Below are 10817 nucleotides of genomic sequence, written 5' to 3' on the forward strand. Positions count from 1 at the left end.
GCTTTAATCTTAAACACACCGAGAGCGCTTTAGAATGAATTAAAACTTATTAATTTCCAAAAATTACTTTTAATTCAAATGAGTGAGCGACAACAAAGCATTATGGTTTAAGAGTATAGTCAAAGTCAATAGCACGACAGTGTGGGATAAAGTCTTTTAAATTATTATTTTATGCTGAAAAGTATTTTGACACATTTTCTGCCAACATAATACCGAGTCCCCGAAGTAAAACTTTATATAAGATTAATAATTGAAATAGTTTTCTTTGATTTTATGATTAAACAAAAACATTGGGAAATAAAACGATGAATCAAATTAAAAAATAAAAACAGTAATTTTAAGATATATTTGTATTCTTTTAAATGATGAAAATGCAATACAATAAAATTCAAGAATCCCTTTCAATATTTTTTGTTCCATTTTTTATAGTTTTATTTTGTTATCAAAGACTAAAATTAAAATTTAATATTTTATGTTAATTGTCGTTGTAAAATAAATCTACGTGGAAGATGCAATATATAAAACTCTAAAGTGTTAACATTTGATGTTTCATAAAATAAAATAATATTTAAATATAGATTTAAAATAAATAATATTTCAGTGTTAAAATCCTTCCATTTTTAAAAGGGAGTTAAATTTGGTCAAAATTAAAAATTTATTTTATTTGTTGCTATATATTAATGTAATTATATAAATTATATAGATATGAAATCATGTTGAATTTTATTTAAAATATATTTATATTTTTGAATTTTAAAATAATCATATATTTATGTTATTGATGGCTAGAGTTATTACTTCAGTATATATACAAAATTGTATTTGCTAAGATTAATTTATTTGTACATGCCAAAATTTATTGATACTAAGAACAAATTTTGAAGGTGTTTGAATATTGTTCTATTCTAGGAATAAAAAATAAGATGATTAAAAGCATTGAGTTGTTTGGTTAATAATTGATTGTATTTCGTCTGAAAAGAAATTGATATTGTGTTATTAATATTATTGAAATAAGAAAATTGATACAAGAAAAATTTGTATAACTCATTAATCCATCCATCCACGCTTAGAGTTAGAGGGGTACAAACAAGAGCAAAGGGTTGTATGCTGGGTTAGAGTGGTATAACAGAAAAGGGCCCAGACATAAAACAGAAAAGCCCAACAAAAATATGAAAACATCAATTGGTGAAAAGAAACGAAAAATATATAATATATGAAAAAAACGCCGTTGCCGGGGATCGAACCCGGGTCTCCCGCGTGACAGGCGGGAATACTTACCACTATACTACAACGACTTGATTTGTACAATTTCGTTTTTTAATTAGATGACTTTAATAAAAATACTTATATTTTATGCTGTATTAATTGATTTGTGTTGTCATGCAATGCTGCATTATGCTTCCTTTTCTCTTCTCATTCAATTTTTTAGTTTGGGATACTGTTTACGTCTTTCTTCTAATTGGATTTACTAATTTTTCCTCTTCTTTGGAACTACAACATTTTTTTTATTATGCCTTCCCTGCACTTAATAAGATTATTTATTTCTTCTCATTCAAAATATTATTATCTCATCAATTTAGTTACTTTTTTATATTGAAAAAGACTAATTCTTTTTTTACGAGAACAAATATTTTAAAGAATTAGAATAAGATTGAGAGTACTCAAAAGTAAATAAATAATATATAATCATTTTTTATTTCTTAATATTTCATTATTATAATTTTAGAGTTTTTATTTTCTTTGTAAATTTTCTGAAAAATTTGAGACAAATTTACTAGTAATAGCAAATAGTATTATAGAAAAATAAATTTTAATATTTTATTGTTTTTCCAAAATTATTTATAATTGGGTTTCTGTAGACTTAACAAATGTGTTGTTGTTTATACAATATCTGATCAATCTAGTTTTGATAAGAACATTTCTACATATAAGGTGTAATATATCAATATCTAAATCATAACTACTCATGAGAATTCATTGAAAAATAAATTTAAATATTTAACGCTTATGTTCATCGTTTTAATTATTGTTTTCCATTCAAATCGAACATTTGTTAACATGTTATTTAAAAAACATACTTTTCCGGCCATGATTATAAGCAAAGATCCTTTTTTTAGGTTCATTGAGTAATGAATGTATCTGATCTACATAAAAGACCATATACATTCATTATTCAATGAACCTAAGAAGATAATATTTGCTTATAATAATGGCCAAAGGGAGTACATAATCGAACACTACTAACATAATTCTTCCCACCCCTCCCAAAACAGACATAATTTATGGGTGTTTGTTGGTTGCCTATGTAACACCCCATATTTTACATTTATTAATTTAATTGGAGTTTAAATTAATTCTTGGATTATTGGTATTTTATTGGAATTATTGGGAAATTATAAAATGTTAGTCGTTGGGCCAAATGGTGGTGTTAGTAATGTGGGGGTGCTAAGTGAGTGAGCCCATTACTAATTTATTTTATGTTTTCATAAAATAAAGGAATTGTAAAAAAGGGAAATTAGAAGCAAAAGGGAAAGTCTGAGAAATAAAGAAGATACGTGAAAAGGAGAAGAAGAGGAAGAAGAGGACCTTCGAAGATTCAAATCAAAGGTAAGGGGGGACTCTTCGGGTTAGTGATTATTATATAATCAGGGGTAGTGAACTGATTGGGATTGTTGTTTGGTTCGATTGCATGTTTTGGTTTTTGGGGTTTTGAGGAATTTAGGTTGTTTATGTTGATTTGATGCAATTGATGAATTTGGTGAATGGTTTGGTGTTAGATGACTTCTAAAATGTGTTATATTTGTATTATAATATGTCATTTGATGATGTTTTTGGTATGAGACTGTTTTGGTGCGATTTGGATGAGATTGGGAGAAGAAACATGTTAAAATCGTAGAAAAATTCTGCATCTGCGATGAATGCGTCAACCTAAGCGTCAGATGCGTCGACCTAAGTGTTAGTTTGCGTCGACCTAGGTGACAGCATGCGTCGACCTATGGGGTCAGCGTGCACATACCCGAGGGAGACAGAAAATCCAATGCGTCGACCTGAAGGGGGGTTTGCGTCGACGCATGGCAGCCAATTTTTGACAAATTTTCTGAGGGGCATAACTTTCAAACCGTACATCCGTTTTGAGTGCCGTTTTGAGCGTTGCGAAGCTAATTTAAAGCTTTATGTGATGAATTGATGAAATGGGCAGTGGCCCTATTTTATTTTAAATGTTTATTTAATTTAATGAATGGACTAATGCATTGTGTACATATATGTGGGAATGTAACAATGTGTTGTTGAGGTGGTGTAGCCACTTGGATTTCATTTTGAGTTGGGTGTTGTTTTGACATGAATATATGTGATGTAATTTAATAATGATGATGATAGAAGTGAATACATATCGATATAATTATGTGTGATATAATTGTGGATGGTGTTGAAATCGAATATATCATTCGGTGTTGCTTTTGGTGAGTTATTGATGATGACATTGTTCATTTTGGTCCAGTGGTGATGTTGTGACAACATGATTATAATGTTGATAATGTGTGTATAACATGAACATGTGGTGATTGTTTTGATCGTATGATGATGATTGATTTGTTTTGAATGATGCATAATACATGTACATACTTGTTGGTGATAACTATGTGGAGTTATGTGAGACGATGTTATTCATCGGATCGGTGATGTTGTAAGTATGTCATATGTGTGCATTCATTCATATGCATTTTGGTGATGGATCCCGGTGAAATGTTATGGATCAAATGGTGGGCATAATTCCCATTGTGCGGAATTTGTGTCGGTTGGACTGTATCTTGATGAGGAAAAGATCAGTTGGATGGGTTTAGCCCATGTATGGTACCACATGCATAGTGTCAGTTCATTCATGTGCATGATAATATAGTATGATCAAACGATTGTGTATTATACTTGGTGATGTGTTTGTTTTTGGTGCTTGATAAGTTGTTATAAATCTGAATACATGTTGTGATTGGGTGAATGATAATGCTATGATGTTTTATTACTTATGACTGTATAATACTTATTAATTTCGAATGAGACTCACTCTTACATGTTGACATTTTCAGATTGAAGATAGCGGCTTTCGACTTGGTGAGGATTAGCTCATGAGTCAGTGTGTTAGTTTAGCGTCAAGTGTCATGCTCTGATAATTGTAACACTGGGGAACGCTAGTTTAGGGTTCACGTTTTAATAACTTTATTTTTATGATCTTGGTTGTATTATGGGATGTGGTATTAAAGATGTTATACTCATCCGAATGTTGGATTTCAGCTGTGTTGACATGAGATTATTTTATGAGTTATGATGAATTATGTTGAATTTCCTCAGTGAATGCATGGCAATGACGTATGATGTTTGTTTTTAAATTGAATTGTGGCACCCTTGTTTCATGTACTCTGAAATATTTATTTAATTGTCGCGGGGTTTAGGAGGGTGTTACAACCTACATAGTTGACTTCATCAATTGAAGGGAAGAATCAGTAGTGTGATCGCTGCTAGATAGCTCACAGAATGCAATTCGCCTATGCTTTGGCATTTCATGCATCTCATTTCATTGTTGCGGGAACTTGGTAAGTCTAGAATCGCATCATTGATGTTTAACTCTATGATTTCTTTCGTTAGTTTTCTATTGTACTGATCTTGATGATCATTAAGCACCGTTCTTGAGACTCCTGACTAGCACCTCGACTTTTCAAGGAAACAACCACAATAAGCTTTCCGATCAACCTTGTTGACAATTCCAACAACTTCAGTTGATCCTTATCGTGAAACCACTATGACCACAACCACAGTCTTCTCAGAGCTTCTGAGTAGCGCATAGTCCCCCAAGGAAACAATCAACTAAGTTGATTACAAGTGTGTATTACAAGATGTTTCTAATAAGCATATTACATAATGTTTAAGTACATCAACACAAAAGTGTTGACAATCAAGATACGAACAAAAGCTCCTTGCTTAAAATACAAAATTATAAAAAGATTTCTCTAACAGAGTTTTGGCAGCGCTTTGGTGTAGTTTTGTAGAACTGGTTCGTTGATTTCAAATTCTTCCAATAACTTCCTTTATAAAAAAGGATAGATCAGTTGGAGGTAGAATAGGAAATGTAAAGTACAGTTGTAAAGTCCCGAACGATTATGGTGGGAATGGTATATAACAAGTATAGGTTGGACTATCCTTACGTCACCCTATAAAAGTAGAGGTCACAGTTTACGTTAGTACTTTTATGCTCACCATCTCACGCAAGCCGTACTTGATCTTCTAAGTCTTTAGAGGCTTATGATTGTATGTTGATTGAAGCATGTTGTAGATGATCATAACTTGAATCTTCAAACCTAAGTTTTGAGTATTTAGAGCTTGTTCAACAAAACCTTTGTCTTCCAAAGCTTCTTTAATAAAGTCACGATCAAAAGCTCTTGTACTAAAGTTCCTTGGAACCGTTGCATAAGTAGAATTCCAGAATAATAACTGGAGTTAAATTAACTGAACCATTATTAATGGTTAGTAAACCGAACTTATATTTTATTAATGGTTCTAGAACCGAACCGATAAGAAATTAACCACATTGAATTTAATTCCGAACCGAACTGTTAAAACTACAGTTTCAAATTTTAACTATTAATAACTTCAAACACTCAACCCCTAAATAACTTTTGAACCGTGGAAACTTTGAAGAACAACTGAAAAATGGTGAAAAACCTTAAACCCCAAAATTGGTGAAGAACCTTAAAACCCCAATTTGGTGAATATTCAAAATCGTCAAACCTAGAATTGGTGAAAATCTTAAGCTTGCTCTCACAATCAAAGGTTCAAAATCGAGATACTTCAGAAAATGCATGAATTGGATGATGAGGAGAATTAATTCCAAGTTTATTTACTTGGATTTAGGTTTTATCATATGTTTATTTGATTCAATCTTGATGAGTGTTAACTCCACATTCAGTTTATTATATGCATATGTATGTTATTGGATTTGGACAATGCTAAATTATATTGTTTTTTTGAAGATTATTTGTCCTAGAGTAGAAGATTTAGTTTTAGTTCTGTTACTGTGATATACTACGTTTTTCTAATATATGTATGAATTCATTATAGAATGGTTTTCGTTTGGTGAAGAATGACTTTTTATTTTAGCAGTAATACTTTGTTGCATAGAACCAATCTTGAATTGACTTTGTACGTGTTAAATAATTAGGAAAGTCTTGACCAATCTCTTAATTTGTGTTGGTTTATGGATTATCATGTGGTTGAGTTCTGAAATTTGATTGGGTAATATTGTGTTGTAGATCTGTATGATTAGAATTTAAGGGTTTCGTAAGTGCTTATTTTTATAAGCACTTGTGCTATAAGCTATTTATCCAAACAACCCTAAATATTGTAAAAGTTAACTAATTTGTTGCATTCCATTTGATTGCCATCATCTAATAGTCAAGTCTAACAAACCATAATGATAAGATTTGCATCTTTATTCGTTTAATCATTCATGTTTGACTTATCATAATACATTAGTTATCATCATCAAAAGTTGATATCCGTGTTAAGAGTATATCACTCGTAAAACAGTGTCACATATGTATTTTGAAGGTTATTGAGGTATGAGTGGCGAATTCTCAAACAAACTACATGGTAGTTTTTTATGGAAAGGGTTCTACAGGCCTTCTAACTAGTGAAGCTCACAAGGGATGCTCTAGATTTTTAACATGGTTCCTAGAGTCACGGACCCTCTTAGGAAACATTGCCATCAATGAAAGATTAACCATTAGACGACAATACCCTCAAAAGGATGTACTCTAAGTGAGATCTTCATGCTAACCATGCGATATATACGTCACGAAGGCCAACATTACGTAACCCCTAATACTATGCAAGGTGAAGGCGAACAAAAAGCCCAACATTTAAAATACTCTAATCATAATACAAATAAATACATGATAACACGAAATTATATCGTATATTTGACTTGACCCACATGTATTTTAATCTCATTTTCGTTTATTTATGTCTTGTTATGCCGGTATTATTGTCCTATTTCATGTGCTTCAAGTAAAGTTGGTAACATAAGAGATTTAAGAGAAAGGATGAAATAAGTAAAGGTGAAACAAAAGAAAAAAAGAAAGAAAAAAAAGGAACAAAGTATGGTGCCCACCATACAGCAAAGGGTGGCTTCCACAACACAATAATGTGGCCCTTACCACATCAAAGGGTGGCGCCCACCACCACATGAATATGTTGCACCCACCACATCACATTATGGCCCCTTCCACATCAAGGTGTTGAAGGTGGAGAAAAACACAATTAAATGGGGGTTGAAATTGGGCTTTCAATGATTTTTTTTCTTAAAGCTCTCACACAGAAGCAAGTGAAGCTTCTGATTATCAAAACTTTTTCTTATCAGAAGCTTAAAATTTGTTAGAAGCATTCAACCTTTTTTGAAGCTCGAGTCTTCTTAGAGCTTTTCCCTAATGATAATAAAAAAGTAATAAGCAAAAGTAAATGACACACGATATATCCCAGTTCATTCGAGAAACCCTCAAGCTAGTCCAAAGGTAAATGTTACATAAAATATTTAAGAGAAAGGAAGAAATAAACAAAGGTGTGACAAAAGAAAAAAAAGAAAGAAAAAAAGAAACAAAGTATGGTGCCCACCACACAACAATGTGGCGCCCACCACACAGCAAAGGGTGGCTTCCACCACACAACAATGTGGCCCTTGCCACATCAAAGGGTGACGCCCACCACACATGAAGATGTTGCACCACCATATCACATTATGGCCCCTGCCACATCAAGGTGTTGGAGGTGGAGAAAAACACAAGTAAATGGGGGGTTTGAATTAGGCTTTCAATGATTTTTCTTTTCTTAAAGCTCTCACACCGAAGCAAGTGAAGCTTCTAATTATTAAAACATTTTCTTATCAGAATCTTAAAATTTCTCAGAAGCATTCAACATTCTTTGAGGCTCGAGTCTTCTTAGAGCTTTTCCCTAATCATAATAAAAAAGTAATTAGCAGAAGTAAATGACACATGTTATATCCTGGTTCACTTGAGAAACCCTCAAGCTAGTCTTGTCCATCCGTCAAGGTGATTTTTCCTTATCTAAGGTCTTAATCCACTATAACTAAACTGATTACAATTGCATGGACTAACTGCCGATGACTAACTCTGCACAAGCTACCCGCAAGTGACTAAAAAACATGAAAGGTTACGTTCACTGATTTCAACGGATATAACGTTCATTTATCCCTTTAGAGTTCTGACTTTCACTCGGTCTTCTAAGAGGATTTCCACAATGACTCACGCCCATTGTCTTCTTGAGATTTTGACCTTCACTCGATCTCTCAAGGTATCCTCAACATACAATTGATAAGATTTGTGTTTACATGATTGCTTCTTTTAAGCAGATTACACAATTGATTAAACACATATTGTCTAACATGATTCTAAGCAGCAACTTTTATGTTAAAAAAATTTATACGCAGAATCCTAAGAACTATAACACAATTTGAACAACAACTCTTATGTTTATTACATTCTTCTACAAGGATGTATATGATTGTATGTTGGGTAGCATCTTGTAGTGTTGTTCTTCCTCATCTTCTTTGTTGAGCAAGTCACAAGCAACAACTCCTTGCTTCTTCTAATATCTAACAAGATGTATATGATTGTAGTTGAGTAGCATCAAGTAGAATCTTTCTTTCTTCTCTTCTTTAATCTGATTGGCTTCTCCATATCAACTTAGGAATTTAGTATCAACAAATTAGCCTAGTAGCATTATGAAGTAACATGAGCTTTAGCCTCTCCTTTTGACATCTGCTTCTCAACATCAGCTCCTAAGCATTTGTCTTCTTTCTTCATGGGTTGGTTCTGGTGAACTTGCGTTGGTTGAATTAGATTTAAGCCGAATAGCAATTAACAACTGCTAGACAACAGCCATTATGGCAGTATGAATATTAGTTGTGGTGATTGCAATAACAGCGTTACTAGTTGTAGTTAACATTGTTGGATGATTTGATCTTCTTTTTATAGCTTATTAAAAGAGAGTTTGGAGGGAAAGAGGATCCTTTTGATTTCCAACGGCTAGTTCCTAACATATAGATTCACACATAGGTATAAATGGTGCAGTACATCTTTGTCTTGTAGATTGATACGTTGTTATTAATTGGTGGAAAGTAGCTTTTGTAGAATAGTACACCTTATCCGCCCTTTTATGGTAATGAAACAAAATGTTTGTTTGTACCTTATACCTCGTACTACATAATGTTATCTTCTATTCTTCTTGAACTTCAGAGGGTGACAACATGAGTTGGAAGAAAGAAAATATGCTTTTGGGTCTTCTGAACTTCAAGTACTCAGAGTCTTCAAAACCACATCTTCAGCGCTTGGTCCTCAGTACCCTTTGTCTTCAGAAACATGAATCTTTAAAGCTTCAAGTCTTCAAAATCTTCAGAACCGCGTCTTTAGAGACTTTCAGCACTTGGTCTTCAGATTGGTTTATTCAGACTTTGTATCAGAGTGATAATTTCAGAGACTTCTGAAGCGTTTTGCTACTGTTCATCAAAACTGTGAAGACAAGCTTCTTCAAGGGTTTTTGATGAAGACCAAACATCACCATAGCTTTTGGCAAAGGACTTGGATCAAGAATTCTCTCAATATACAAGTTTAATCTTCAATATATCTTGATCAATTGTAAGGTAAATAAGTTAAAAAAAAATTCACTTAGATATAATTGTGTAATCAATGGAAATATCACACATAACATGCATTGCATTTAAAAGGCTTTTGGTAAAACTCATTTCAACATAAAAAGCTTTTTTCAAAGTGTTTTTTGGTTTTGTAGTTGAAGTAATCGGTTACTGAAGCTTTGGTAACCGGTTACTGAGTTTCTCAAAAGATCTCTCTCTCTGGTTTTTGTATGGGTAATCGATTACCCTGGTTTCAGTAATCGGTTACCCTGTTAAAAATTTGAAAAATATGAACGTTGCAATTGGGTAACCGGTTACCCTACTTCTGGTAACCGATTACTGCTGAAGCATCACATCTTTTCATTATTTCTTCAGCCATACGAAATTTCTTTTTAGCCATGAGTTTGCATCTTTTTGAAAATGTTTTTGCAGCCTTTTGGAAGGGTGTTTTATCATATATAAAGGCTTCTTTATTCCTTTTGAAAAAAACACATATACTATCATTTTTTCATAATCATTTTGTTGTGCTCTTGCTCTCAAATTTCCATTGTGTTCAAACTTCTTTAAAGAAAATTTTCAGCATACACTTTCATATACTTAGAAAATTTTCTTCATCATTTCCATTGAGTACATAATAACCTATTGTGAGAAAACTTTACTTATTACCAAATATATTCAATCACTTGTAATTCTTTATGTTTGTATTGATTACATCTTATTGTTCCAAGTGTGGATATAAGATTGTAAGGTTGTAACCTTGTTGTCCATAGTTTTGGAAACAAGAGGTATCCTTAGGGAGGGTGTTCTCTTAAGGACTTATTGAAATCCAAGAAGGGTGTTCTTGGTGGTTGTCTCTTTAGAAGGACTAGGAAGAGTCTTGTAAGAGTCATAACATTATAGTAAAATCTCTTGCTTGTTGGCAAGGGGACTGGAGTACTCTCGACCTGTGAGGGGAACCAGTATACATCGTGTGTTCATTTACTTTCCGCTTTTATTGCTTTCAACACACTCAACAAGATCATAAAAGAATAAAAAAAAATCTACCATCACCTAATTCATCCCCCCTCTTAGGCGCACATATTAACTAACATTTGGCATCAGAGCAAGTTATAGGTAACTTGTT

At 32.7% G+C, this 10817-nt stretch overlaps 1 non-coding gene across 1 annotated transcript; it reads right to left on the minus strand.

Annotated features, from left to right (window-relative positions):
* Window positions 1–1223: 1223 nt before the first annotated feature.
* On the minus strand, window positions 1224–1295 carry TRNAD-GUC (transfer RNA aspartic acid (anticodon GUC)). Its single transcript has one exon. It is a non-coding gene; the product is annotated as a tRNA-Asp (tRNA).
* Between the last annotated feature and the right edge of the window lie 9522 nt (window positions 1296–10817).

Source organism: Vicia villosa, linkage group LG4 (genome assembly GCF_029867415.1).
Source record: "Vicia villosa cultivar HV-30 ecotype Madison, WI linkage group LG4, Vvil1.0, whole genome shotgun sequence".
Taxonomy (NCBI): domain Eukaryota; kingdom Viridiplantae; phylum Streptophyta; class Magnoliopsida; order Fabales; family Fabaceae; genus Vicia; species Vicia villosa.